Here is a 26395-nt window from a genome sequence, read left to right as displayed (position 1 = left end):
CATTTGAGAGGAGGCCCTCTAGGCGATCTGCATCTGCTTAGACCTCAGTCTCTATATTCTATACTCCCAATGGTCGGGCTAGTGGAAAACCAATGTCAGCTACATCAAAGGAGTTAGCTGCTGTCTACTTCTTTTACTGCTCTGTTGATGGATCACCAAAGAAAATTAATCCGGTGAGAAGCCTTTTGAAAAGCACACTTTTAGCTTACCTTTGAAACACAGAGGAGTTACACGTGTAGTCTCGTTGTGAGACGAACCTTATCTAACCTTTATCAAATTGCCAAGCTTTATTGATTCCTTCAGCCTCGTGTCAACACACTCCGTGTCTGTCCGTGTTTTCCACTATAGTTATTACCAGCTAAAATATGCTCCTATCGGAGCTCAAAAAGGAGAATATGTTCCTCTCTAAAACACTGACTGAAAAATGCGGTACCAGCTGCCTCATCCTATCTTTTTCAACACCTTTAAAATTTTCCCAAATCTTTTGGCTCTTTTTGTCATGCAACTTGCTTCTCATCTCACAAGATCCCCTAACTGTAACTTGCTCACACCCACTAGTCCATCGTTTTAAACGCTCTTACCCGTTCACTCCCAGTAGTCCATTCTTACTCAGTCATTCAGCCCGACTCATTGCGATTATGTCTTTGTGTTTCTCTAACAGTTACTGTCTCCTGTCTCACAGCCACAGTCTCCTTTGTTCTGTGCTACTACTACTGTCTCCTCTCATAGCCTGTATCTCCCTCTTCCTCTCTCATACTGCTACTATCTCACTCCCTCCTTCCGACTGCTGCTGTCTCTTCTCATTGTAACTATATCTCTCTTCCTTATTGTTATGTCATAGACTCTGTTTCTCATCACACTGGCTCTGACCCACTTCAAATTCCTCCTTCTCATTTTTCGTTTCCCACTGGCACTGCCCCCTTCACTCTTTTCCTACCACAGTTCTGTCACAGTCAGCTACGTTCTACTGCTTCTGTGTCGCTCTCTTTCTCTCACAGTGCCTTTGTCTTCTTCGCTCCTTCCTTACCATAACCACTCTCTACTATCTTCTAGTATTTATTACTTTTCCGTCTCTTTCTGACTGCCACTATCTCCTTCTCCCTCAACATAAAAAAGCGCTTAACGTTCGCATGCCAAAATTTTTGGAAAAAGTTTCAGAGTTACTGAAGAAGGCAGAATATGAGGTGCATTCAAGTTCTAAGGCCTCCGATTTTTTTTTCTGGACGGGAAAGAGATATAAACATGCGCACTTTTTTAAAATGAGGCCGCGTTCATTGTCACTACGTCCCAGAGATGGCAGCACCGTACGGCAGATGGAATTTTACCGCCAGCGGCGAGAATGAGAACTGTTTTAAATACTTAAAATGGCGACGTTTTCCTTACTTGAACAGCGTGCAATCATTCGTTTTCTGAATTTGCGTGGTGTGAAACAGATTGAAATTCATTGACAGTTGAAGGAGACATGTGGTGATGGAGTTATGGATGTTTCGAAAGTTCGTTTGTGGGTGCGACAGTTTAATGAAGGCAGAACATTGTGTGACAACAAACCAAAACAACCTCGGGCTCGCACAAGCCAGTCTGATGACATGATCGAGAAAGTGGAGAGAATTGTTTTGGGGGATCGCCGAATCACTGTTGAACAGATCACCTCCAGAGTTGGCATTTCTGTGGGTTCTGTGCACACAATCCTGCATGACGACCTGAAAATGCGAAAAGTGTCATCCACGTGGGTGCCACAAATGCTGACGGACGACCACATGGCTGCCCGTGTGGCATGTTGCCAAGCAATGTTGACGCACAACGACAGCATGAATGGGACTTTCTTTTCGTCGGTTGTGACAATGGATGCGACGTGGATGCCATTTTTCAATCCAGAAACAAAGTGCCAGTCAGCTCAATGGAAGCACACAGATTCGCCGCCACCAAAACAATTTCGGGTAACCGCCAGTGCTGAAAAAATGATGGTGTCCATGTTCTGGGACAGCGAGGGCGTAATCCTTACCCATTGCGTTCCAAAGGGCACTACGGTAACAGGTGCATCCTACGAAAATGTTTTGAAGAACAAATTTCTTCCTGCACTGCAACAAAAACGTCCGGGAAGGGCTGCGCGTGTGCTGTTTCACCAAGACAACGCACCCGCACATCGAGCTAACGTTACGCAACAGTTTCTTCGTGATAACAACTTTGAAGTGATTCCTCATGCTCCCTACTCACCTGACCTGGCTCCTAGTGACTTTTGGCTTTTTCCAACAATGAAAGACACTCTCCGTGGCCGCACATTCACCAGCCATGCTGCTATTGCCTCAGCGAATTTCCAGTGGTTAAAACAGACTCCTAAAGACGCCTTCGCCGCTGCCATGGAATCATAGCGTCAGCGTTGTGAAAAATGTGTACGTCTGCAGGGCGATTACGTCGAGAAGTAACGCCAGTTTCATCGATTTCGGGTGAGTAGTTAATTAGAAAAAAAATCGGAGGCCTTAGAACTTGAATGCAACTCGTAAGGCAGCTGGTACTCCAGTTCTCAGTAAGCGCCTTTCAGAAAGGAACATATTCACATTTTGAGCTCCCTGTTACTGTAGGCCATGTCACTCATATGGAAGGAACTTTATGGGTCAGTAAATCATCGATAGTGTACAGACATGAAACTGAAGTAATGCAAAACTAATTTTATATCTCATAATGGATTTTACATGGACGAAAATTAAGCAAGTGCTTTAGAATTACAACATGGGATTCCCAGAAACCTTCTGATGATAACGGAGACACTTTAAAGCATATTTCTCCGATTCACGTCACTTTATGAACTATGTACTCGACTCACACTGGATTTTACGTACCTATTTTATACGTACAAGTAGGGTAGACCGCTACCGCACGACCACGAGCTGCAGACATCTGTTATCAAATGCATCTGAAAGTTAAGCTCTATAGAAGCAACGTCAAGTGACTGACGTGAACGAATATTGACGTTGTTGCTCTAAAGGATAACTTTCAGATACACTTGATAACGTCGTAATATATAGGCAAAACTTGTCTTGCGTGGACTCGACAAGGCTATAGTTAAGCTACTGGAGTGGATTTTCACTAATTTTTTCCATTATCAGTGAGCAGTCGTTTGACATAAACAACATCATTAGGGTCATTAGGCAGTCAATTTCTAACAACCTGACACATTAAGAAGGAACTCCAAAAATTCTATCGCTGGCCATGAAACAGTGTTTTGGAATGGGATAGTGCAGATAAACTTCCTGAAAGTGATCCTGAGAAATGTAAAGCCAGAATGCAAATCATACATAACTTTTTGCCCTTTAATGCACAGTTGTCCATGCAAATAGGAAATGTATTGACAGATTGGTCAACTTTTCCTGCAACTTACCATTTCAGAACGCGAAAAGTTTCATTTTGCAGTTTTCTGCACATCGTTTGAGAAGAAATAAATACAGTTGCAACATTGGAAACCAAGTTAAACACGCCTAATCTGATCAGCCATAGTTATCTTTTATAATATTTTTCCTTATGTTTCTTGCAGGAAGAGTTGAACTTTTTCTATAATCACACAATTCGCTGTACTGAAGGATCTTTATCAGATGCGTCCTTTACTTCCGGCAAATGTATGTAGAAATATAGTATAATAGCAAGTTTAATGTATATGATATAATGTCAAGTACATAATATGCTCCCAACTGGCTGTAATAAAGATAATAACATCAAACATTATCATTATGATTAAGTATCCATTAAATAGTTATACGATATGTCAGATACTCATTGTGTCCCTAGTTAATTGTAATAATAATAATAATAATAATCGTTATTATTATTATTATTATTAAGTACCCACTAAATAGTTTTACTCATCAAGAGCATAACATAAGGTACGAGATTCTAATGTGCCACCAAATCTGATATACACTACGTTTTTAAGTATTACATCAGGAAAAAGACACATGGCCATTATATTCTTGTCAATGTGGTAATTATTTCCCCAGAAACCTGTGCCTTTATTTTATAACAAATAACTACCATATGTGTTGTTGTTAAATACAACTCCAGAGATAGATGCGTTGTTGATGAGAGCCTCGATTGCTGAAGTATTAGATGATCATGTCTTTTTGATCATTGGAGAACTTTTGTGCAAACTCATACATGCAACGAAAGTATTCATTCTGCATGTATGAGTTATTAGTAGTCCCTTTATAACATATGCAGGCTTTACCTTAAATGTTGTATTCCAGAAAAGTAAATAAATCATCCTGCAACACATGTAAATATATTTCTATAAGTTATAATATTTTGGTTCAAAGTTGATAGTTTTCTTACTTGCAGCTTTCAAATTGCTGCAAACGGATCACTTTCATTTGGGGTGATTTCTGGGTCCTTCACGTCCACGAACCACATGTTCTGAATTAGCCTCATCTTACTGTTTTCTGTGCTAGCATTCTAAGTTGTCCTCAAAGTCGCATATCCTTTATTTAAATCGCTTTCTGACAATTCTGTGTCCTCAGTTGGTCTATATTCCGAGCCACTAACTTCAAATAGACACTCATTCGAGGAACTGTCTCACTGATCACTACTGTTCTCCACCATGTTTCAACTCACAGTGAATAAACAGCTGGAAGCAAGGAGCTTGGATTGCACACTGGCAGTAGCCGCAAAAGGCCTGACACTATGGCAGCTTTATTGTACAGCTTACAACTAAAAAAGGAGATTTGCGGTTTCTGTTTGTAAAACTGAAGTTCAGTGAACGTGACAGTATCATATTTTGATGGTATTACAGTTTTTGATCTGCAAATCGTTTAGCACTGTTACAGAACTGCTCATCATGGTGTATATTGTGATGTAAACTGCATATCTCGAAAACCTTGACTTAGCAACTTCTGCTTCTGAGTTCTTTATTTCTCATATTTGGAAGCAGATCGTCACACAGGTTCGTAGTAAAATGTCTCAATTCACGGTTGTCACTGAGTCTTAGTAGTCTAAACTCAAATGACACACGAATACAATACCCTCAGTTAGCGTTTTTTGGTTTCTACGACTATTTATTGACATTATACCCATCCAAACTATTTTTCTATAGTTTTGTAGTAGTTGCTGAATGTTCACTACATTAACACTGAGAGTAGCTTCAAGGTCAGTTCTTCCAGTTCAGTAATTGTCTAAAAGTCTGTTGTAGTGGGTTATCCCAAAAATCTTTGAGATGGTTGCAACGACCTCTCCAGGCAGGTAGATTAGTCGTTTCCACTTATCACAAGGGAATATATTGAAAAAGAAAATAGACGAAGGGAGGAAAAGTTGACTAGACATCAAACATGCAGGAAAGAGGAACCTAAACAAACCCGAGATTACCAAATAGTAAAACTGTATCTGATTATTATTAATTATTATACCTTAGCAAGGCGTTTTAGGGAAATTTCCCATTATGAAAGTCACGATAAAAAGATAATTTCGCCTTCCACTACCATTGGTTATGTTCCAAACAGAAAAAGTTTTTTCTAATGACGACGAGAAGGAATTAAAGCAACATGTTCCTAAAGTAGCTAATATTTACTACGATTTAAAGAAAGGAAAAAAAATTTGGTGACGATCTTTGAGTAACGCATTCTGTTAAATGTACAAAATGCTTGCAAGGTAATGAGTGTGCCAGAGGTGAATGTTATGATGGTTTTTTAAAACGTTTTTAAACTCTTTAATTAGAAAACCAGAGACGACTAGTTTAGCACGATCTTCTGGCTTCAACCGATAAAATACGGCGTCTTTTTCTCGATAATTCGACAACAGTCCTCAGAAGACATAAATTAACTTCATCAAATTGGAAACATGGACGAAACAGATGTTACTTCAGTTTCTAGATCATATTCTAACAGTAAAGCTACGAAAAAATGGATCCAGGGTGTAGAAGGAAGTGGTTCACGAATTATGTACGCCATTGACACATAACATTTGTACATCTAACAACTTAGAGAGTGCATTCGAAATAAACTAAGGTTATATAGGAAGTTATCTTAAGAAAGATTAAGGAAAGGGAAACCTACGTTTCTAGCATTTGTAGCCTTAGAGAATGCTTTTGCCAATGTTGACTGGAATACTCTCTTTCAGATTCTAAAGGTGGCAGGGGTAAAATACAGGGAGCGAAAGGCTATTTACAATTTGTACAGAAACCAGATGGCAGTTATAAGAGTCGAGGGACATGACAGGGAAGCAGTGGTTGGGAAGGGAGTGAGACAGAGTTGTAGCCTCTCCCCGATGTTATTCAATCTGTATATTGAGCAAGCAGTAAAGGAAACAAAAGAAAAATTCGGAGTAGGTATTAAAATCCATGGAGAAGAAATAAAAACTTTGAGGTTCGCCGATGACATTGTAATTCTGTCACAGATAGCAAAGGACCTGGCAGAGCAGTTGAACGGAATGGACAGTGTCTAGAAAGGAGAATATAAGATGAACATCAGCAAAAGCCAAACTAGGATAATAGAATGTAGTCGAATTAAGTCGGGTGACTCTGAGGGTATTAGATTAGGAAATGAGACACTTAAATAAGTAAAGGAGTTTGCTATTTGGGGAACAAAATACTGAAGATGGTCGAAATAGAGAAGATATAAAATGTAGACTGGCAATGGCAAGGAAATTGTTTCTGAAGAAGAGAAATTTGTTAACATCGAATATAGATTTAAGTGTCATGGAGTCGTTTCTGAAAGTATTTGTATGGAGTGTAGCCATGTATGGAAGTGAAACATGAATGATAAATAGTTTGGACAGAAGAGAATAGAAGCTTTTGAAATGTGGTGCTACAGAAGAATGCTGAAGATTAGATGCGTAGATCACATAACTAATGATGAAGTACTGAATAGAATTGAGGAGAAGAGGAATTTGTGGCACAACTTGACAAAAAGAAGGGACCGGTTAGTAGGACATGTTCTGAGGCATCAAGGGATCACAAATTTAGCATTGGAGGGCAGCGTGGAGGGTAAAAATCGTAGAGGGGGACCAAGAGATGAATATACTAAGCACATTCAGAAGGATGTAGGTTGCAGTAAGTACTGGGAGATGAAGAAGCTTGCACAGGATAGGGTAGCATGGAGAGCTGCATCAAACCATTCTCAGGACTGAAGACCACAACAACAACATATAAATCTTTTATTGAATAAGAAATTTATCATCTAAGTAAGTCATGTCAACCAACTCCACTGCCTGTGACTGCCCACCCGCAATTTGCGCGGGTTGTCAGAAAGATTTACTTCGTCAAAACAATTTTTTTCTAGAAAGCCAAATGGTGGTACGCTCTCGAATTTGTGGGGAAATACAGCCACTGCAACATATTACAACACTAATGCGAGAAAGATATACTACAAACATTGTCTCTTAAAAATTTAAAAGTCAAAAATTTTGGCGAACTGCCCCAGTCTGCCCTACAGTTGCGCTTTTTCCTCTGTGAAGTATAGCGGGCTGGTTAGTGGAGGGAGTGCCAGGGGCCGAGTAGGCCGTCCCGCAAGACAGAGCAGCGGCGGCACCGTCAGGCAGATCCGGAAGCGCCGTGGAGGCGGCAGCAGCAGCCGGCAGCCGGCGTGCCGGAGACTGTGCCGTGTCTGTGGCAGGGGCCAGGGACATGGGCAGGGCCGCGCATGCTCACGCCCCGCGCCCCGCCTATTGTCCGCTAACTCGCTTAATTGCGTCCGTCGGCCCCTCCAGGCCTCACAGCATTACGACACGCCGCCAGCTGGCCCTGGCCTTTCGCAAGAGCGATGCCGCCCAAAACTTTTCTATGCTATCTGGGAAATTCACTAATTATTACCTCCACACAGTATCGAGCCATGATCAGTCTTGGTAATTCTGCTGTCAGGTGGGGAGAGAGAAATAGTACGACTAATGGCATTCCTTCCCATCATTATGCCGTGTGCGAACGACGCAGTCTATAGGTCACTACGAGAGGAAGGTAATCGACAGGAAGAGAAAAGGCGAATGTACAAGTTCATTTCTGTTTCAGAATTAATTGGGTGGTATCAGCAGGAACGTGATGAACTGTAAAACGTAATTTCATGTTATTTTCTTAGATCTTGATATTGTAATAAGATTTGTAGACAGGATCAACTGAAACTGGGGCTAATAAATGTAAGAAATCTGATGCAACAATATTAACCACCGTGTCTACAAAACGATAAAAATATTGATTTTATGTATATAGACTGCAGTGGCGAGTGAAAACTTGTACTAAGGCCGGGAATCAAACCCGGGTTTCTTGCTCACTAGGCAGGTGCGTTAGCCACTAAGCCACCATTACACAGCGGTTCATATAACTGCAAGGATTCCACAGCCACAACTCTCTCCTCTATTTAAATTCTCGCCGGTCGCTGAGGCCGTCCTGCCTCGGGTATACAGTACTGTCCATTAAAATTACTACACCAAGAAGAAATGCAGATGATAAGCGAGTATTCTTTGGACAAATATATTATACCAGAACTGAAATGTGATTACATTTTCACGCAATTTGGGTGCATAGATCCTGAGAAATCAGTACCCAGAACAACCACCTCTGGCCATAATAACGGCCTTGATACGCCTGGGCGTTGAGTCAAACAGAGTTTGGATGGCGTGTACAGGTACAGCTGCCCATGCAGCTTCAACACGATACCACAGCTCATCAAGAGTAGTGATTGGCGTATTGTGACGAGCCAGTTGCTCGGCCAACATTGACCAGACTTTTTCAATTGGTGAGAGATCTGGAGAATGTGCTGGCCAGGGCAGCAGTCGAACATTTTCTGTATCCAGAAAGGCCCGTACAGGACCTGCAGCATGCGGTCGTGCATTATGTTGCCGAAATGTAGGGTTTCGCAGGGATCGAATGAACGGTAGAGCCACGGGTCGTAACAAATCTGAAATGTAACGTCCACTGTTCATAGTGCTGTCAGTGCGAACAAGAGGTGACCGAGACGTGTAACCAATGGCACCCAATACCATCATGCCGGACGATACACCAGTATGGCGATGACGAATACACGCTTTCAATGTGCGTTCAACGCGATGTCGCCAAACACGGATGCGACCATCATGATGCTGTAAAGAGAACCTGGATTCATCCGAAAAAATGGCGTTTTGCCATTCGTGCACCCAGGTTCGTCGTTGAGTACACCATCGCAGGCGCTCCTGTCTGTGGTGCAGCGTCAGGAGTAACCGCAGCCATGGTCTCCGACCTGATAGTCCATGCTGCTGCACACGTCGTCGTCGAACTGTTCGTGCAGATGGTTGTTATCTTGCAAGCGTCCCCATCTGTTGACTCAGGGATCGAGACGTGGCTGCACGATCCGTTACCACCATACGGATAAGATGCCTGTCATGTCAACTGCTAGTTATACGAGGCTGTTGGGATCCAGAATGGCGTTCGGTATTACCGTCCTGAGCCCACCGATTCCATATTCTGCTAACAGTCATTGGATCTCGACCAACGGGAGCAGCAACGTCGCGATACGATAAACCGCAATCGCGATAGGCTACAATCCGACCTTTAGCAAAGTCGTAAATGTGATGGTACACATTTGTCCTCCTCACACGTGGCATCACAACAATGTTTCACCAGGTAACGCCAGTCAACTGCTGTTTGTGTACGAGAAATCGCTTGGAAACTTTCCTCATGTCAGCACGTTTTAGGTGTCGCCACCGGCTAGATAGAAATCCCATTGTTGATGCAATAAGCGTTTTGTGAAACTTTCTCGTAAATCCATGCTATAGAAGTTTTTTTTAGTTTTTGACATGTGCCTTAAAAATTTGAACAATAAATATTTTTTAGATAAAGAAAAGAAAAAAAAACTTCTATAGCATGGATTTACGAGAAAGTTTCACAAAACGCTTATTGCATCAACAATGGGATTTCTATCTACCTTTTAGACATTATTTAATCAAAGAAAACATATTTTATGAATTATTCTTTCTAGTTTCCCCAGGTATGTGCCGAGTTTAGCTCAATATATAGCTTATTATGTGCGTAGCGCCAATTCTTACTTTGATGTCACGACCCGGCTGCCTCCTGCAGGCATCTAGCTCCGACTCGAAACACGTCTGCTGTCTCTGCGCATCTAATCACCACTACTCAAACTTTTACCGCGTGCACCTAGCTCTGTTAGCTGTCAAAGATCTTACTACTCGAATATGTACTACTCGTCCAACCTTGCGGTTGGGAACTATCGACATTTTTCACTGGCTCTATCCTGATCGAATCTCAGCACATACCTTTCAAGGTATGTAAAGAAATATTTGTCAGACAAATTCATCATCCTCAGGTACATAAGAAATTTGCCCATATATTAAGAGTGGTAGTCAAATATTTTACACCGTTCTCTATATCTAAACTCCGTCCGAACAGGCCTTGGAAGGCCCAGCGACACTGACCGACCACGGTGTCATCCTCGGCCCACAGGCGTCACTGGATGCGGATATGGAGGGGCATGTGGTCAGCACACCTCGCTCCCGGCCATATGTCAGTTTACGAGGCCAGAGCCAATACTTCTCAATCAAGTAGCTCCTCAGTTTGCCTCACAAGGGTGTTACCACCGCGGCAAGGCCGTTGACTTCTCTACATCACCTCTCCTTATATAGTGACTTCACTAAGCTAGTTAATTTAATTACTGAAACCTTTCTGATGCATAATAACCACATCAGCTGTGTGATGTGCCCTTGTTTCAGCAAAAAGCTTACTTTCGTAACAGACGTTCTTTGCCACTGAGAAAAAACTTCATATAAATTAAATAATATTTATCGATATTTCGTATTCAGTACACATTCCTTGGCCATTAAATGCATAAATATATGTCTATGTGAAATAGTCCTTTTAAAATGGTATTGTTTGGATAAAAGTTTTTGGAGAAATGATCTAAGTTAATGGTGTGCAGTTATTATTATTCCAAACATAGATTTCTGTAAAGCACCTAATACCTTACGTAAGTTGTCTCTGGGGCACTTTATCATCATCCTTATTTCAAAAAGGAGTGACACAGTAAATTGAAATTAATATCTGTTTTATTTCCATACTACTACTTAAAAAGGGGCTCAACTATTTTTTAACTGTTTAAACCAATACTGACAGCAATCAGTGAAGTTATTTGTGAAATATGGATGAGTTAGTTAGTTAGATAGTTTCATGTTTCTTGGATCATTTTGCACGATAAATCGTAAATATGTTGAACGAGTCTTTTTACATTCCATCGCAAATAAATTTGTGAATATGGCTACATGCTGAACATTTATAAAATGCTTTACAGAAAAAAATCATTAAACAAATTACTGAATCTGTAATTCTCTTCGACAGGCAGAATCACCACTAGAGAGCGTTACTACGAGTGTTGGAACTTTAATAGTGGCAACTATTTATTTTCAGCTCGTACAAAATAGATACGTGTTTCAAAGTTTTACAGACCTTCAAAGTACTCACCAGTATTGTGTATAACCTGTTGCCGGCGATGTGGAAGTCGTAGGATACTCTTAGCGGTGCTAGTTGTGTTGACAGTTCGAGCGGCGCGGTCTACTGCCAGACGAATTTGTAGCAGTTCTGAAGCGAATGCCGTGAATTGTTTCCTTCAGTTTAGAAATCGAGTTGAAGTCAGCAGGACTCAAGTCAGGGGAGTGCATAATGTGGTATAGCACTTAGCAGCCCCATCGGTCAAACAAATCAGTAACAACTTGCACTTTACGTGCTTGAGCATTGTCCTGCAAAATGATGGTCAGTTCCAGCAGAAACTGTCATCACTTCTGTCTCTGGGCTGGTCGTAGGTTGTGCTCCAAAAATGAACAGTGTAGAGACAGAAGTGATGACACTGACTGCCCACTCTAAAACATATCAGTATATCAGAGCGTAGGTCTCTGACAGACACACGACGTATTAGTACTACCCTAATTGATCAAATCTGCAGTTTATGTACAACAGTAACTATTCTAATATCACGGACTATAGACTGGTAGCACTAAAAATGAATTAATGTATCAGGATTAGGATCTATAAATCAAACACGGTGCATCAACACATAATAAATTGCAGCCGTCCGAAATCTCCAGTTTACAGAACAGAAACAGTCGCTGCCCATAGTTCGGCCTTACTAAGATGTATTCAAAGTACCATCGTCGCATGCAAGAGAAGTCAGTGGAAATGCCAAAGCAGCATATATACAAGTTCCCCAGGCACAAGCGACTGCTAAATTACAGAGAAATACACTGACCGAGCAAACACACAGACAGAACAAGAACACGCTGTATGACTCCCATGCGAAACCGATACTTCACAATGTTCATTCAGTGTCACTGTTAGCTAGAAAAATTCCCATATCGGGCAATCAGATTGAACTTTCTTCTGTCCACAGCTTGATATATTAATCATAGAACGCTACCGGGCACCGACCGATCAAGATACTTCAGAGGGCAGCCGCCACGTACGCGGCAATGATGAGGCCCACTCAATATCGACAAGTCAGACCACGGAACTCTTATTTTTGTCGGCTGATAAATCACTTCTCGTTTCGAGGGCTTGCGCGTGCCTCTATATACATTGCAGTCATACATTCACTACACTGAGGCGGGGCTAGGGACTATATCGATCTCGCGACAACCGATGAGTAACCTATCGATACGGACTGGCGCCAACAAGAAAGAACACGTGCATGGCACAACAGTTCAGTTATCTTCGACGAAGATGAGACCTTTATTGAATTCCTGTAAGAGGAAATTACCCCATGGTCCCAACTGAAGAGGTTACAGGCCAGAGGAACAAATTATGTTAATAGTTTAACGATATGAGACGCCTATGTAAAGATGAATAGAGTAGTGACATGGTGGGTGTATGCAGACAAAGGTTGCTGAAACAGAACTAACTTTGAATGGCATGTTGTCAGTAGTCTGTGTCCAGGGTGGGAGGTTGTAAGATTCCCTTTGAGTGTTTGTTCATTTTTATTAGAAATCGTGTTGATTTATGTGATATACTACACATTTCCACTTAGTTTAAATGCCTAACAAAACTATACAGTGGATATAGGATAATGCGACGAGTAAATTAACCCTTTCATATTGAACCCAAGGTTGGGAATCTTGACTTATGAAAAATCTCTTTATACAAGCTTAATGAAAAATTACTTTTCAGACCAAAATACTCTTGTATGACATTCAATCAGTGGCTCTCTCACCCTTAATACACTTATATAGATACAAATGATGACTGGCACAAGCAACCTAAGACAACATTAGTATTTTGCTTAATGCATTCACTAATTTTTCAACCAAAAAAGAAAGGACATTTGACACGTTCCAGCAGCACTACTGATTGAGTGTTGAAGGAAGAGTGAGTGGATAAACAAGAGTTATGCAAAGAAATGGGCTTAATTAATTGGTTAACGAATATTTTTAATACAAGAGAAAGAGAAAAGGAGTGACCGAACAGTTTTTAAATTGCTCATTCATGGAGGAATATTTCCGTCATAATTAACAACTAATGAACATTATAAAATTAAATTTGGCATACAAGTTTAAGGACCAACTGAATCTTGATCAGAGCTGAGCAAGGAATCAACATCGAAATTCCCTGACTGCCAGATGTAAGCCGCATTTCACCAAATGGAGGATGTGAGCTACATCGGCATTGCTACGACTGGTACTGTGATGGCACAGCTCTTGTGCTGCAAGAGGGATCAGTTTGTACGGACACATCTGGTGGTTGGTGGGGAAAATGCAACTAATCCTGTCCTACATTGAATAAGTACCGAAAAATCCTTGCTCAAATTTTCGTTAATCAGGATTGCAATGCAATACCTTCCTCTAAACTTGCAAAACAACCAAATCTCTGAGTTAAGGAACCTTCTATTGGTTGAATAAAATCAGAAATACCCAACTACATCTACATCTACATCTACATTCATACTCCGCAAGCCACCCAACGGTGTGTGGCGGAGGGCACCTTACGTGCCACTGTCATTACCTCCCTTTCCTGTTCCAGTCGCGTATGGTTCGCGGGAAGAACGACTGTCTGAAAGCCTCCGTGCGCGCTCTAATCTCTCTAATTTTACATTCGTGATCTCCTCGGGAGGTATAAGTAGGGGGAAGCAATATACTCGATACCTCATCCAGAAACGCACCCTCTCGAAACCTGGCGAGCAAGCTACACCGCGATGCAGAGCGCCTCTCTTGCAGAGTCTGCCACTTGAGTTTATTAAACATCTCCGTAACGCTATCACGGTTACCAAATAACCCTGTGACGAAACGCGCCGCTCTTCTTTGGATCTTCTCTATCTCCTCCGTCAACCCGATCTGGTACGGATCCCACACTGATGAGCAATACTCAAGTATAGGTCGAACGAGTGTTTTGTAAGCCACCTCCTTTGTTGCTGGACTACATTTTCTAAGCACTCTCCCAATGAATCTCAACCTGGTACCCGCCTTACCAACAATTAATTTTATATGATCATTCCACTTCAAATCGTTCCGCACGCTTACTCCCAGATATTTTACAGAAGTAACTGCTACCAGTGTTTCTTCCGCTATCATATAATCATACAATAAAGGATCCTTCTTTCTATGTATTCGCAATACATTACATTTGTCTATGTTAAGGGACAGTTGCCACTCCCTGCACCAAGTGCCTATCCGCTGCAGATCTTCCTGCATTTCGCTACAATTTTCTAATGCTGCAACTTCTCTGTATACTACAGCATCATCCGCGAAAAGCCGCATGGAACTTCCGACACTATCTACTAGGTCATTTATATATATTGTGAAAAGCAATGGTCCCATAACACTCCCCTGTGGCACGCCAGAGGTTACCTTAACGTCTGTAGACGTCTCTCCATTGATAACAACATGCTGTGTTCTGTTTGCTAAAAACTCTTCAATCCAGCCACACAGCTGGTCTGATATTCCGTAGGCTCTTACTTTGTTTATCAGGCGACAGTGCGGAACTGTATCGAAAGCCTTCCGGAAGTCAAGAAAAATAGCATCTACCTGGGAGCCTGTATCTAATATTTTCTGGGTCTCATGAACAAATAACGCGAGTTGGGTCTCACACGATCGCTGTTTCCGGAATCCATGTTGATTCCTACATAGTAGATTCTGGGTTTCCAAAAACGACATGATACTCGAGCAAAAAACATGTTCTAAAATTCTACAACAGATCGACGTCAGAGATATAGGTCTATAGTTTTGCGCATCTGCTCGACGACCCTTCTTGAAGACTGGGACTACCTGTGCTCTTTTCCAATCATTTGGAACCCTCCGTTCCTCTAGAGACTTTCGGTACACGGCTGTTAGAAGGGGGGCAAGTTCTTTCGCGTACTCTGTGTAGAATCGAATTGGTATCCCGTCAGGTCCAGTGGACTTTCCTCTGTTGAGTGATTCCAGTTGCTTTTCTATTCCTTGGACACTTATTTCGATGTCAGCCATTTTTTCGTTTGTGCGAGGATTTAGAGAAGGAACTGCAGTGCGGTCTTCCTCTGTGAAACAGCTTTGGAAAAAGGTGTTTAGTATTTCAGCTTTACGCGTGTCATCCTCTGTTTCAATGCCATCATCATCCCGGAGTGTCTGGATATGCTGTTTCGAGCCACTTACTGATTTAACGTAAGACCAGAACTTCCTAGGATTTTCTGTCAAGTCTGTACATAGAATTTTACTTTCGAATTCACTGAACGCTTCTCGCATAGCCCTCCATACGCTAACTTTGACATCGCTTAGCTTCTGTTTGTCTGAGAGGTTTTGGCTGCGTTTAAACTTGGAGTGAAGCTCTCTTTGCTTTCGCAGTAGTTTCCTAACTTTGTTGTTGTACCACGGTGGGTTTTTCCCGTCCCTCACAGTTTTACTCGGCACGTATCTGTCTAAAACGCATTTTACGATTGCCTTGAACTTTTTCCATAAACACTCAACATTGTCAGTGTCGGAACAGAAATTTTCGTTTTGATCTGTTAGGTAGTCTGAAATCTGCCTTCTATTACTCTTGCTAAACAGATAAACCTTCCTCCCTTTTTTTATATTCCTATTAACTTCCATATTCAGGGATGCTACAACGACCTTATGATCACTGATTCCCTGTTCTGCACTTACAGAGTCGAAAAGTTCGGGTCTGTTTGTTATCAGTAGGTCCAAGATGTTATCTCCACGAGTCGGTTCTCTGTTTAATTGCTCGAGGTAATTTTCGGATAGTGCACTCAGTATAATGTCACTCGATGCTCTGTCCCTACCACCCGTCCTAAACATCTGAGTGTCCCAGTATATATCTGGTAAATTGAAATCTCCACCTAAGACTATAACATGCTGAGGAACATGCTCAGTAAAAAAAGGTGATTGTGAGGAATGCTCTTGTCGAACCTGCACAGAAGTTTCCCTACAATCTCGGAGGTCCATTAGAACACTACTAGACCTGCTGAGTCTGAAAACATCCTGAGATAACCTGTCTCGTGTCAGATTATCGAGTGTCTTCAGAGTAGAGAGAAGAAAAAGTGAGACATATATCTTCTGGTGAGAGTTACAAAAAACCAAACCCATAATGTTTCTGTCTTTTCCAATAGTCCTTTCCAATCACAGATCTTAGCCTGTGACAGTCTCCTTATTACTAAAAGAAAAAAAGAATTTAATCCAATTAAACGCTTAGTTTCAGTCTTTTAGTATGGGTGCGGACAGACGCCCCTCTGATGTCACAATGTCTTTGCGATAGGAATTGCGGCCTCTGAAAGCTACAGTATTCCCACGCTATGACTTGGATTAAAAAAAAGGAAGTGGATGGTGTGTGTAATGTTTTCGCTACGCGTCCGCATTGTTTGAAAATTCCAGTCTGGCGACATAGCTGTCTTCCCAGCAAGTGGAGAGAGAGTGGAGCCCTCCTCTAACACAGTGGAGACAGTAAAACGAAATGCAAAAGCATGTGTTCTGTTTCTCAAGGTAAACACTTTAGAAGTAAGATGTGGGTGCTATTTAACGTGTCTTGTGTCCGCATTTTGCTAAGATTTGAAGCTGCCGACAGAGTTGTCTTCCCAGTATGGAAAGAGAGAGAGAGAGAGAGAGAGAGAGAGAGAGAGTGGAGGCAGTAAAACGAAACATAAAAGCATGTTTTCTGTTTTGCATGCTCTGAAGCAAATTATAAGTTAAGGAGCAGCAAAAAAATATCCCGTCCATTCTCTGTCTCATGAAGAGATGGCAGGGCGCATACTGGCATCCCTGGGTGGGTGGCAGCTCCTCGTCATAAACTCATAACTCTGTAGCCGTCAGACCAGCGTCCTCGGTTCTCACTGTGCATCTTGAAGAATGCGTGCCTCACTTATGAGCTACCAAAAGTAGACCGTGACGGCAAGCTATAATTCCTATTTGTTAATTGTTTTTGTTTTGAGGCATTCATAGTAAATTATACAAACGTTTATACAGGTAGTTGTTATTCAGTAATACAATACAGTTCAATAATAATTCAGTAAGACAATTCAATAGTATAGGAATTATTACAATTTATTATTATATGAAGGATGTTTTGCTCTTCTGCCTGCCGAATACTTATTCATTCTTCCAGATATTTTCTTTCTTTCTTCGCCTCAGATCATTCTTCCTGCAGCCCTTTTATTGATTTTCATTTGTAGCCTTGTTTGTGTGTTTTGCAGCATTCTGGTTTTCTTTGTTTTCTTTTTATGTCGTCCATTGTAATTTGAAATTCTCTTATATCTTCCTTAATTTCTGTGATCCATTTAATGTTGCTCTTACTATTCCACAATTTTTCTGTTATTCTTTCACTACTTCTGATGTTGTCATCGGATGTCCACAGAAGAGATACGCTTCTTCCTGATTGTGATCATTACTGGTTCTACTTTCTCGTACACTGTTACATTTGAAGCTGTTCTCCAATGCCCATTTACTTGCAATTGTTAACTTATGCATGTCCTAATTATTATTCACTCTGTCTTTAGTATTTTTTTCAGTTTGTGTTTTATTAGTGGCTTTGAAGATAGTTTCAGCTGTGGATGTTATTTCTGGTTGTGTTCACTGTTTTATAATGTTTTCATTTTGCGTCAATGGAGAGGGTTTCTTTGTTCTATGTGTTTCTGGTAACGTAATTTACTTTGTTCAGTTTTTCTATTCTGTTTGATTGTTTATCCTTTCCATTGTAGGCTATGATTTTACATAAGCAGATCTTGTTCACCCATTGTAATTTTGTTTGCAAGTGCTGTGACAGTTAGTACAATGTTTGTTTTTTCAAATGATATTCTGTGGCCAATTTTCTGTGCGATTTCCTTCAGTGAATCAACTTGTTACCTGGTTTCTTGAACTTTATTTGCTTGGAGAGCAAGATCATCAACAAATCCCAAGCAGTTCAGACATACACTCCTGGAAATTGAAATAAGAACACCGTGAATTCATTGTCCCAGGAAGGGGAAACTTTATTGACACATTCCTGGGGTCAGATACATCACATGATCACACTGACAGAACCACAGGCACATAGACACAGGCAACAGAGCATGCACAATGTCGGCACTAGTACAGTGTATATCCACCTTTCGCAGCAATGCAGGCTGCTATTCTCCCATGGAGACGATCGTAGAGATGCTGGATGTAGTCCTGTGGAACGGCTTGCCATGCCATTTCCACCTGGCGCCTCAGTTGGACCAGCGTTCGTGCTGGACGTGCAGACCGCGTGAGACGACGCTTCATCCAGTCCCAAACATGCTCAATGGGGGACAGATCCGGAGATCTTGCTGGCCAGGGTAGTTGACTTACACCTTCTAGAGCACGTTGGGTGGCACGGGATACATGCGGACGTGCATTGTCCTGTTGGAACAGCAAGTTTCCTTGCCGGTCTAGGAATGGTAGAACGATGGGTTCGATGACGGTTTGGATGTACCGTGCACTATTCAGTGTCCCCTCGACGATCACCAGTGGTGTACGGCCAGTGTAGGAGATCGCTCCCCACACAATGATGCCGGGTGTTGGCCCTGTGTGCCTCGGTCGTATGCAGTCCTCATTGTGGCGCTCACCTGCACGGCGCCAAACACGCGTACGACCATCATTGGCACCAAGGCAGAAGCGACTCTCATCGCTGAAGACGACACGTCTCCATTCGTCCCTCCATTCACGCCTGTCGCGACACCACTGGAGGCGGGCTGCACGATGTTGGGGCGTGAGCGGAAGACGGCCTAACGGTGTGCGGGACCGTAGCCCAACTTCATGGAGACGGTTGCGAATGGTCCTCGCCGATACCCCAGGAGCAACAGTGTCCCTAATTTGCTGGGAAGTGGCGGTGCGGTCCCCTACGGCACTGCGTAGGATCCTACGGTCTTGGCGTGCATCCGTGCGTCGCTGCAGTCCGGTCCCAGGTCGACGGGCACGTGCACCTTCCGCCGACCACTGGCGGCAACATCGATGTACTGTGGAGACCTCACGCCCCACGTGTTGAGCAATTCGGCGGTAGGTCCACCCGGCCTCCCGCATGCCCACTATACGCCCTTGCTCAAAGTCCGTCAACTGCACATACGGTTCACGTCCACGCTGTCGCGGCATGCTACCAGTGTTAAAGACTGCGATGGAGCTCCGTATGCCACGGCAAACTGGCTGACACTGACGGCGGCGGTGCACAAATGCTGCGCAGCTAGCGCCATTCGACGGCCAACACCGCGGTTCCTGGTGTGTCCGCTGTGCCGTGCGTGTGATCATTGCTTGTACAGCCCTCTCGCAGTGTCCGGAGCAAGTATGGTGGGTCTGACACACCGGTGTCAATGTGTTCTTTTTTCCATTTCCGGGAGTGTATTATTCTTACCACTTCCAGTTCGATTGTTCTTTCAGTCATCCTCGTACCATTCTCTTATTATGTATTCCGGTTCACAGGTGGACAGTAACGGTGATAGATAGTAACCCTCTCTGAAGCCTGTTTTTATAAGGAATGGTTCAGAAAGTTCTCGTCTAAACTTAACTTTCGATTTGGTATTGGATAGAGTAAATCCTATTAATTTAATTAGTTTAGGATAGAATCCTAGATTCCTTAAAATTTTTAGTACTGAAGGTCTATTGAAGCAATCATATGCCTTCTTAAAATTTCCAAATGTTATTGCTAGAGGCTTGTCCCGTTTCATGTAGTATGGCATAATCAATTTTAAACTAATGATCTCTTCTACACAGCTTCTCCATTGTTTGAAACCTCCCTGGTATTCCACTAACTTCTGTTCTGGTTGTAGCTTGATTTTTCTAAATAGGATCATGGATAAAATCTTGTATGTATAGTCTAGGAGAGAGATTCCTCTGTAGTTATCAGGTTTGCTCCTATCCCCCCTCTTGTGTAATGGGTGTATTATGGCTGTGGTCATGTCTTCAGAAAATTTTTCTGTTATCCAAATTTTTGTTAGATCCTTGTGTATGATGATATTGACTGTATCACTTGAATATTTCCACATTTCAACAATAACCTGATCTCCATATGCCTTTTTTGTCCTTTGAGGACTCTTTCTACTTCTTGGAAAGTTGGTGGGTCTTATTTGTTTGGTTTGATTTCAGCTAAGGTTTTTCCGTCGATTTGTAAGAGTTCTTTGGGTTCTGCACAACTCAAAAGTTTATTAAATATGTTTTTCCCACGATTTCTGAATTTTCTATGTTACTGTGTGCCATTCTTCCACTTAATCTTTCAGTATTAGCGCTGGAGTTCATGCTGTTGCAGTTGTTCCCCAAGGATTCTCTGGTAGTTCTTGGAATAGGTTTTGTGATAATTATTTTCCATAGAGTCTGTTATATCTTTATGGATTTGTCTCTTAATTCTCGTAATGCTTTGCGTGAATTTCTTCCTTTCATTTTTGAGGTTGAAGGCATATTCTTCCGTTTTGTTTGTTTGAAATTTTAACCACGTTTGGTATCTTTATTCTTGGAATTTGTCGCATTCTGGAGTACACCATTCATGTTTCCTTTGTGGGTTCAAGGGCGCTAGATTCTCGGCTTGATTCTTGAGACTTGACATCAGTTCATCTAGGTTATCTGTTACTTCAGTAGTTTGTGTTATTTGTTGTTTTTTCCATTTTTAATTAGCTAAAGTAGGTCATTCCTCTTTCTTGTTTTCTTTCATTTTTTCATTCTGTTTCTTTAATGGAGTGAATTTGATATTAATTTTAACTAAGTAGTGGTCTGAGCCTGTGTGTTTTCCTCTCAATACTTTAACATTGCATATTTCCTTACGAAAATGTTTGTCTATACCGACAGGTCTGGGTGTCATTTCCGCTTCCTCCATTCTTGGTGTTTCTGTGTTTCAAGATTATTTTGATTCCTCTTGAAGTATGTTGAATTAGATATAAGGTTGTGTTCTCTGCAGAGTTTTACAGATCTTTGATAGTTCTTGTTTCTTAAGTTATGTGGACTCCACTTTCCAGTTATGTCTTTATATTTCCTTTCTTTTCTCAGTTCAGCGTTGAAGTCTCCTAATAAGAATTTTATATTATTTTAATTATTCTGTTCAGAGTTAGTTCAAGAAGGTCCCAAAATTTATCTACCTCTTGTTTTGTTTTGTTGCAAAATGTTTATCATTTGACGGAGCAAGAGCATTTACAATTGCATAGGATTCGTTGATTGTTTTAAAAGTCAGAGATTCAATTCTTGGCGATATTGCTTGAAAATTTACTGGATCTATTACTTTTACGTTCACTGTAAATCCTGTTTCAGACCGGAGATTTTGCTTCATAATCCTCTGTCCTGGTTTCCCACCATAAATTCTATATCGTTGTGATTCGAACAGGTCCTCTACGGTGAGTCTCACTTCTTGGAGCCCCATTATTAAAATTTTTTGTTTTTGTTTAATTCATCTGTGAAATTCTTGAGTTTTCCGATCTTAAGTAGTGAGTTTATGTAATGTGTTGTTGCATAATTTACATGCTCATGTTGAGTTTTCTTCTTGTGTGGCAGTATGCATTTGGGGGTTTGTAAATGCTCCGGTTCGTTGCTCTCTTCTAGTAGGCTACCCACCACATGCAATGTAACCTTTACATACGCTTTTGGGTAGTACAATGATATGTTTTTCCTAAAAGACCTTCTATATTTGACATTCAAAGCTAATCAGCCTTCGCTGGGGCTAGCTCCGATTTAGAACTATGGTCGTTAACCGCAGTGGGTATGTTTGCTCCGCGAGAGCTATTTTATTTCACTCAAGTCTGCCAGTAAGCCGGTTGGGGCCCTCCTATCCGCCAACTGGACGCACTGCGTAGAATTGTCGTCTCTCCCCTGTTGCGACAGCGTCGTAGGTTCTTGGAGGCCACAGTTGCAATAAGAATTAAAAAGGAGGTTCCAGATGTAGACAACAAGAAAAGGAAATATGTTCACATTCACTGTTTATTGTTACTAATTCGATCAAAATCCGTGTGTTTCATCCTTTACGTGACCTAGCAGGTTGTAAGAAGATAATAAAAAAACGAAATAAAAATGTGAATCGTCAATTTAAATCTATGAAATTTTTCAAGGGGTGTATTAAATACTAAACAGGATAGTAAAAGTTACTAGATTCAGGAAGTAGGGGACATCTATGTTGATATGGGCCAATGGGACATACAGTTTTCAAGGTCGCTGCATCTGCTGATACGAAGGGTGAGAGAAGGGGATTTGTATGAGGTTGATGCCGTTCCTGATACTGTTCAACTCTTTTATTGCAACGTGTTTGTCTGTGAACATATAAATTTATTTAGGCTCAAAGATACTGAAATTATGCTGACCTTATATCCGTGCGTAAGGTCAAATATATTCAGCGAATGCCTACGGCCATAGTATTGCGAGCAACTGTCGAAGGTTATCGTAAACAGGTTTGCCAACAAGCAATCCCCACTAAAGGAAGACGAGATTTTATTGACAAGCATTTTGGTCGGAAACAAGGTAATAGGGAACTCTTTGGCGAGTGTATGTATAGAGCGAAAAGGACACCAAGGAACTTACATCACTTAAGGTTTCAAGTAATGTAGAAGGGATTAACGCATTGGACAGGTCGTGGATCACGTTGCCCCAACCACTCAAGAACTGCATGGACTTGGAAAATATGACACTTAAATCTGAAGTGATTACGTACGTTTGTAAATGTCAGACAGCTGTTGGTGAATGGGAGACAGTCGGTAAGGGCTCTGAAATGTTGTGGCATAGTACATATCACTCGTCTTTGTTTGGGTTTCAGGATGCTTTAAGCGTGATTTTCCAGAAGAAAATCGAGGTTATATGGAATCAAATTGATAGTATCGTAGGGCCCAACTCTAGTGATAAAAAGGGTCAGACGTTTGGATGTGGCAAAAGGTATGCAGGGCCAACACATTCATCAAACTCCGTGGTCTCGGGGTAGCGTCTTTCATTCATAGTCAATCTGTATTCGGTCTCAGCTTCGAATCACGCAGCTGTTTGAATTTTTATTAATAATCATCATTGTAGTCTGAAGACTTCCAGCATAAGAAGTCACCCTAATTCTGCCAACGGCCTTGTCAAAGAGGACGGAGGAACGGAAAGAGGTTCAGAGCACTATCTTGTCCTAGGGGTGGGAAACTGCCCCTGAATGCGAAGAATCAGCTAAGATCAACGGCATGAGGATGCAAAAGGCAATGGAAACCACTACATTACAGATATGTAACTTGTATCCACAGGATATGTGGCATGTAATTGAAGAAGTCTCATGACGATCTCTCCTTTAGCAAAAGATTCCGGAATAGTCCCCCTTCGGATCTCTGGGGGGTGGGGGGGGGGGGCTTCCAACGGGGAGGTTATCAAGAGGAGAAGATTGGATAATCAACGAAATAATAACATTCTACGAGCCGGGGCGTGGAAAGTCAGTAGCTTGAACGTGGTAGGGAAACTAGCAAATCAGAAAGGGAAATGGAAAGGTTCAATCTAGATATATTAGTGGTCAGTGAAGTGAAGTGGGAAGAAGACAGCAGCAGAAAATGATATAACGGGAGTAGGACTCGTTATGAATAAGAAGGTAGGACAGGGAGTGTGTTATTGTGAACAGCTCACTGATAGAATCGACAGCAAACCAACACCGACAACGATAGTTCATATGTATATATATATATATATATATGCCAACGTCGCAGCCTGAAGATGAATAGATAGAGAAAGTGTATCAGAATAGAGGGTAATACAGTATGCAGGGGAGAGACCAGATAGGTGGAAAGAATACATTGAAAGCCTCTATGAGGGTGAATATTTGTCTGATGTGATAGAAGAAGAAACAGGAGTCGATTTAGAAGAGATAGGGGACCTAGTATTAGAATCGGAATTTAAAAGAGCTTTGGAGGACTTACGGTCAAATAAGGCAGAAGGGATAGATAACATTCCATCAGAATTTCTAAAATCGTTGGGGGAAGTGGCAACAAAACGACGATTCACGTTGGTGTGTAGAATATATGAGTCTGGCGACATACCATCTGACTTTCGGAAAAGCATCATCCACACAATTCTGAAGACGGAAAGAGCTGACAAGTGCGAGAATTATCGCACAATCAGCTTAACAGCTCATGCATCGAAGCTGCTTACAAGAATAATATAGAGAAGAACTGAAAAGAAAATTGAGAATGCGCTAGGTGGCGATCAGTTTTGCTTTAGGAAAAGTACGGGGACGAGAGAGGCAATTCTGACGTTACGGCTAATAATGGAAGCAAGGCTAAAGAAAATTCAAGACACGTTCATAGGATTTGTCGACCTGGAAAAAGCGTTCGACAATATAAGTTGGTGCAAGCTATTCGAGATTCTCAAAAAAGTAGGGGTAAGCTATAGGGAGAGACGGGTCATATACAATATGTACAACAACCAAGAGGGAATAATAAGCGTGGACGATCAGGAGCGAAGTGCTCGTATTAAGAAGCGTGTAAGACAAGGCTGTAGCCTTTCGCCCCTACTCTTCAATCTGTACATCGAGGAAGCAATGATGGAAATAAAAGAAAGGTTCAGGAGTGGAATTAAAATACAAGGTGAAAGGATATCAATGATACGATTCGCTGATGACGTTGCTATCCTGAGTGAAAGTGAAGAAGAATTAAATGATCTGCTGCACGGAATGAACAGTCTAATGAGTACACAGTATGGTTTGAGAGTAAATCGGAGAAAGACGAAGGTAATGAGAAATAGTAGAAATGAGAACAACGGGAAACTTAACATCAGGATTGATGGTCACGAAGTCAATGAAGTTAGGGAATGATGCTACCTAGGCAGTAAAATAACCAATGACGGACGGAGCAAGGAGGACATCAAAAGCAGACTCGTTATAGCAAAAAAGGCATTTCTGGCTAAGAGAAGTCTACTAATATCAAATACCGGCCTTAATTTGAGGAAGAAATTTCTGAGGATGTACGTCTGGAGTACAGCATTGTATGGTAGTGAAACATGGACTGTGGGAAAACCGGAAGAGAAGAGAATCGAAGCATTTGAGATGTGGTGCTATAGACGAATGTTGAAAATTAGGTGGACTGATAACGTAAGGAATGAGGAGGTTCTACGCAGAATCGGAGAGGAAAGGAATATGTGGAAAACACTGATAAGGAGAAGGGACAGGATGATAGGACATCTGATAAGACATGAGGGTATGACTTCCATGGTACTAGAGGGAGTTGTAGAGGGCAAAAACTGTAGAGGAAGACAGAGATTGGAATACGTCAGGCAAATAATTCAGGACGTAGGTCGCAAGTGCTACTCTGAGATGAAGAGGTTGGCACAGGAAAGGAATTCGTGGCGGGCCGCATCAAACCAGTCAGTAGACTGATGACCAAAAAAAAAAAAATACAGTATGTAAAGGGAGATGAAAATCTAATAGTCATTGGGGACTGGAATGCAGTTTTAGGCGAAGGAGCAGAAGAAAACGTTACCGGAGAATATGTGCTTGGGACAAGGAATGAGAGAGAAGATAGATTAATTGAGTTCTGTAATAAACTTCAGCTAGTAATATAGAATAATTTGTTCAGGAATCACAACAGGTGGAGGTGTACTTGGAAAAGGCTGGATGATACGGGAAGATTTCAGTGAGATTACATCATGCTCAGACAGAGATTCTGAAATGAGATATTGGATTGTAAGGCATACCCGGAAGCATATATACACTCAGATCACAATATAGGAGTGATAAAGAGTAGACTGAAGTTTAAGAAATCAGTCATTAAGAATCATTACTCAGAGAGGTGGAATACGGAAGTACTAAGGAATAACGAGATACGCTTGAAGTTCTCTAAAGCTACAGGTATAGTAATAGGGAATATCTCAGTAAGCAGTACAGTTGAAGAGGAATAGAAATCCAAAAAGTGCGATAACGGGAATTGGGAAGGAAAACTTAGGTACTAAGGAGGTAACTGCGAAGAAACCATTGGTAACCGAAGAAATACTTCAATTGATCGATGGAAGGAGGAAGTACAAAAGTGTTCCGGGAGACTCAGGAATACAGAAATACAAGTCGCTGAGGAATGAAATAAATAGGAAGTGCAGG

Source organism: Schistocerca nitens, chromosome 2, assembly GCF_023898315.1.
Source record: "Schistocerca nitens isolate TAMUIC-IGC-003100 chromosome 2, iqSchNite1.1, whole genome shotgun sequence".
Lineage (NCBI taxonomy): Eukaryota > Metazoa > Arthropoda > Insecta > Orthoptera > Acrididae > Schistocerca > Schistocerca nitens.
This window is presented reverse-complemented; position numbering follows the sequence as displayed.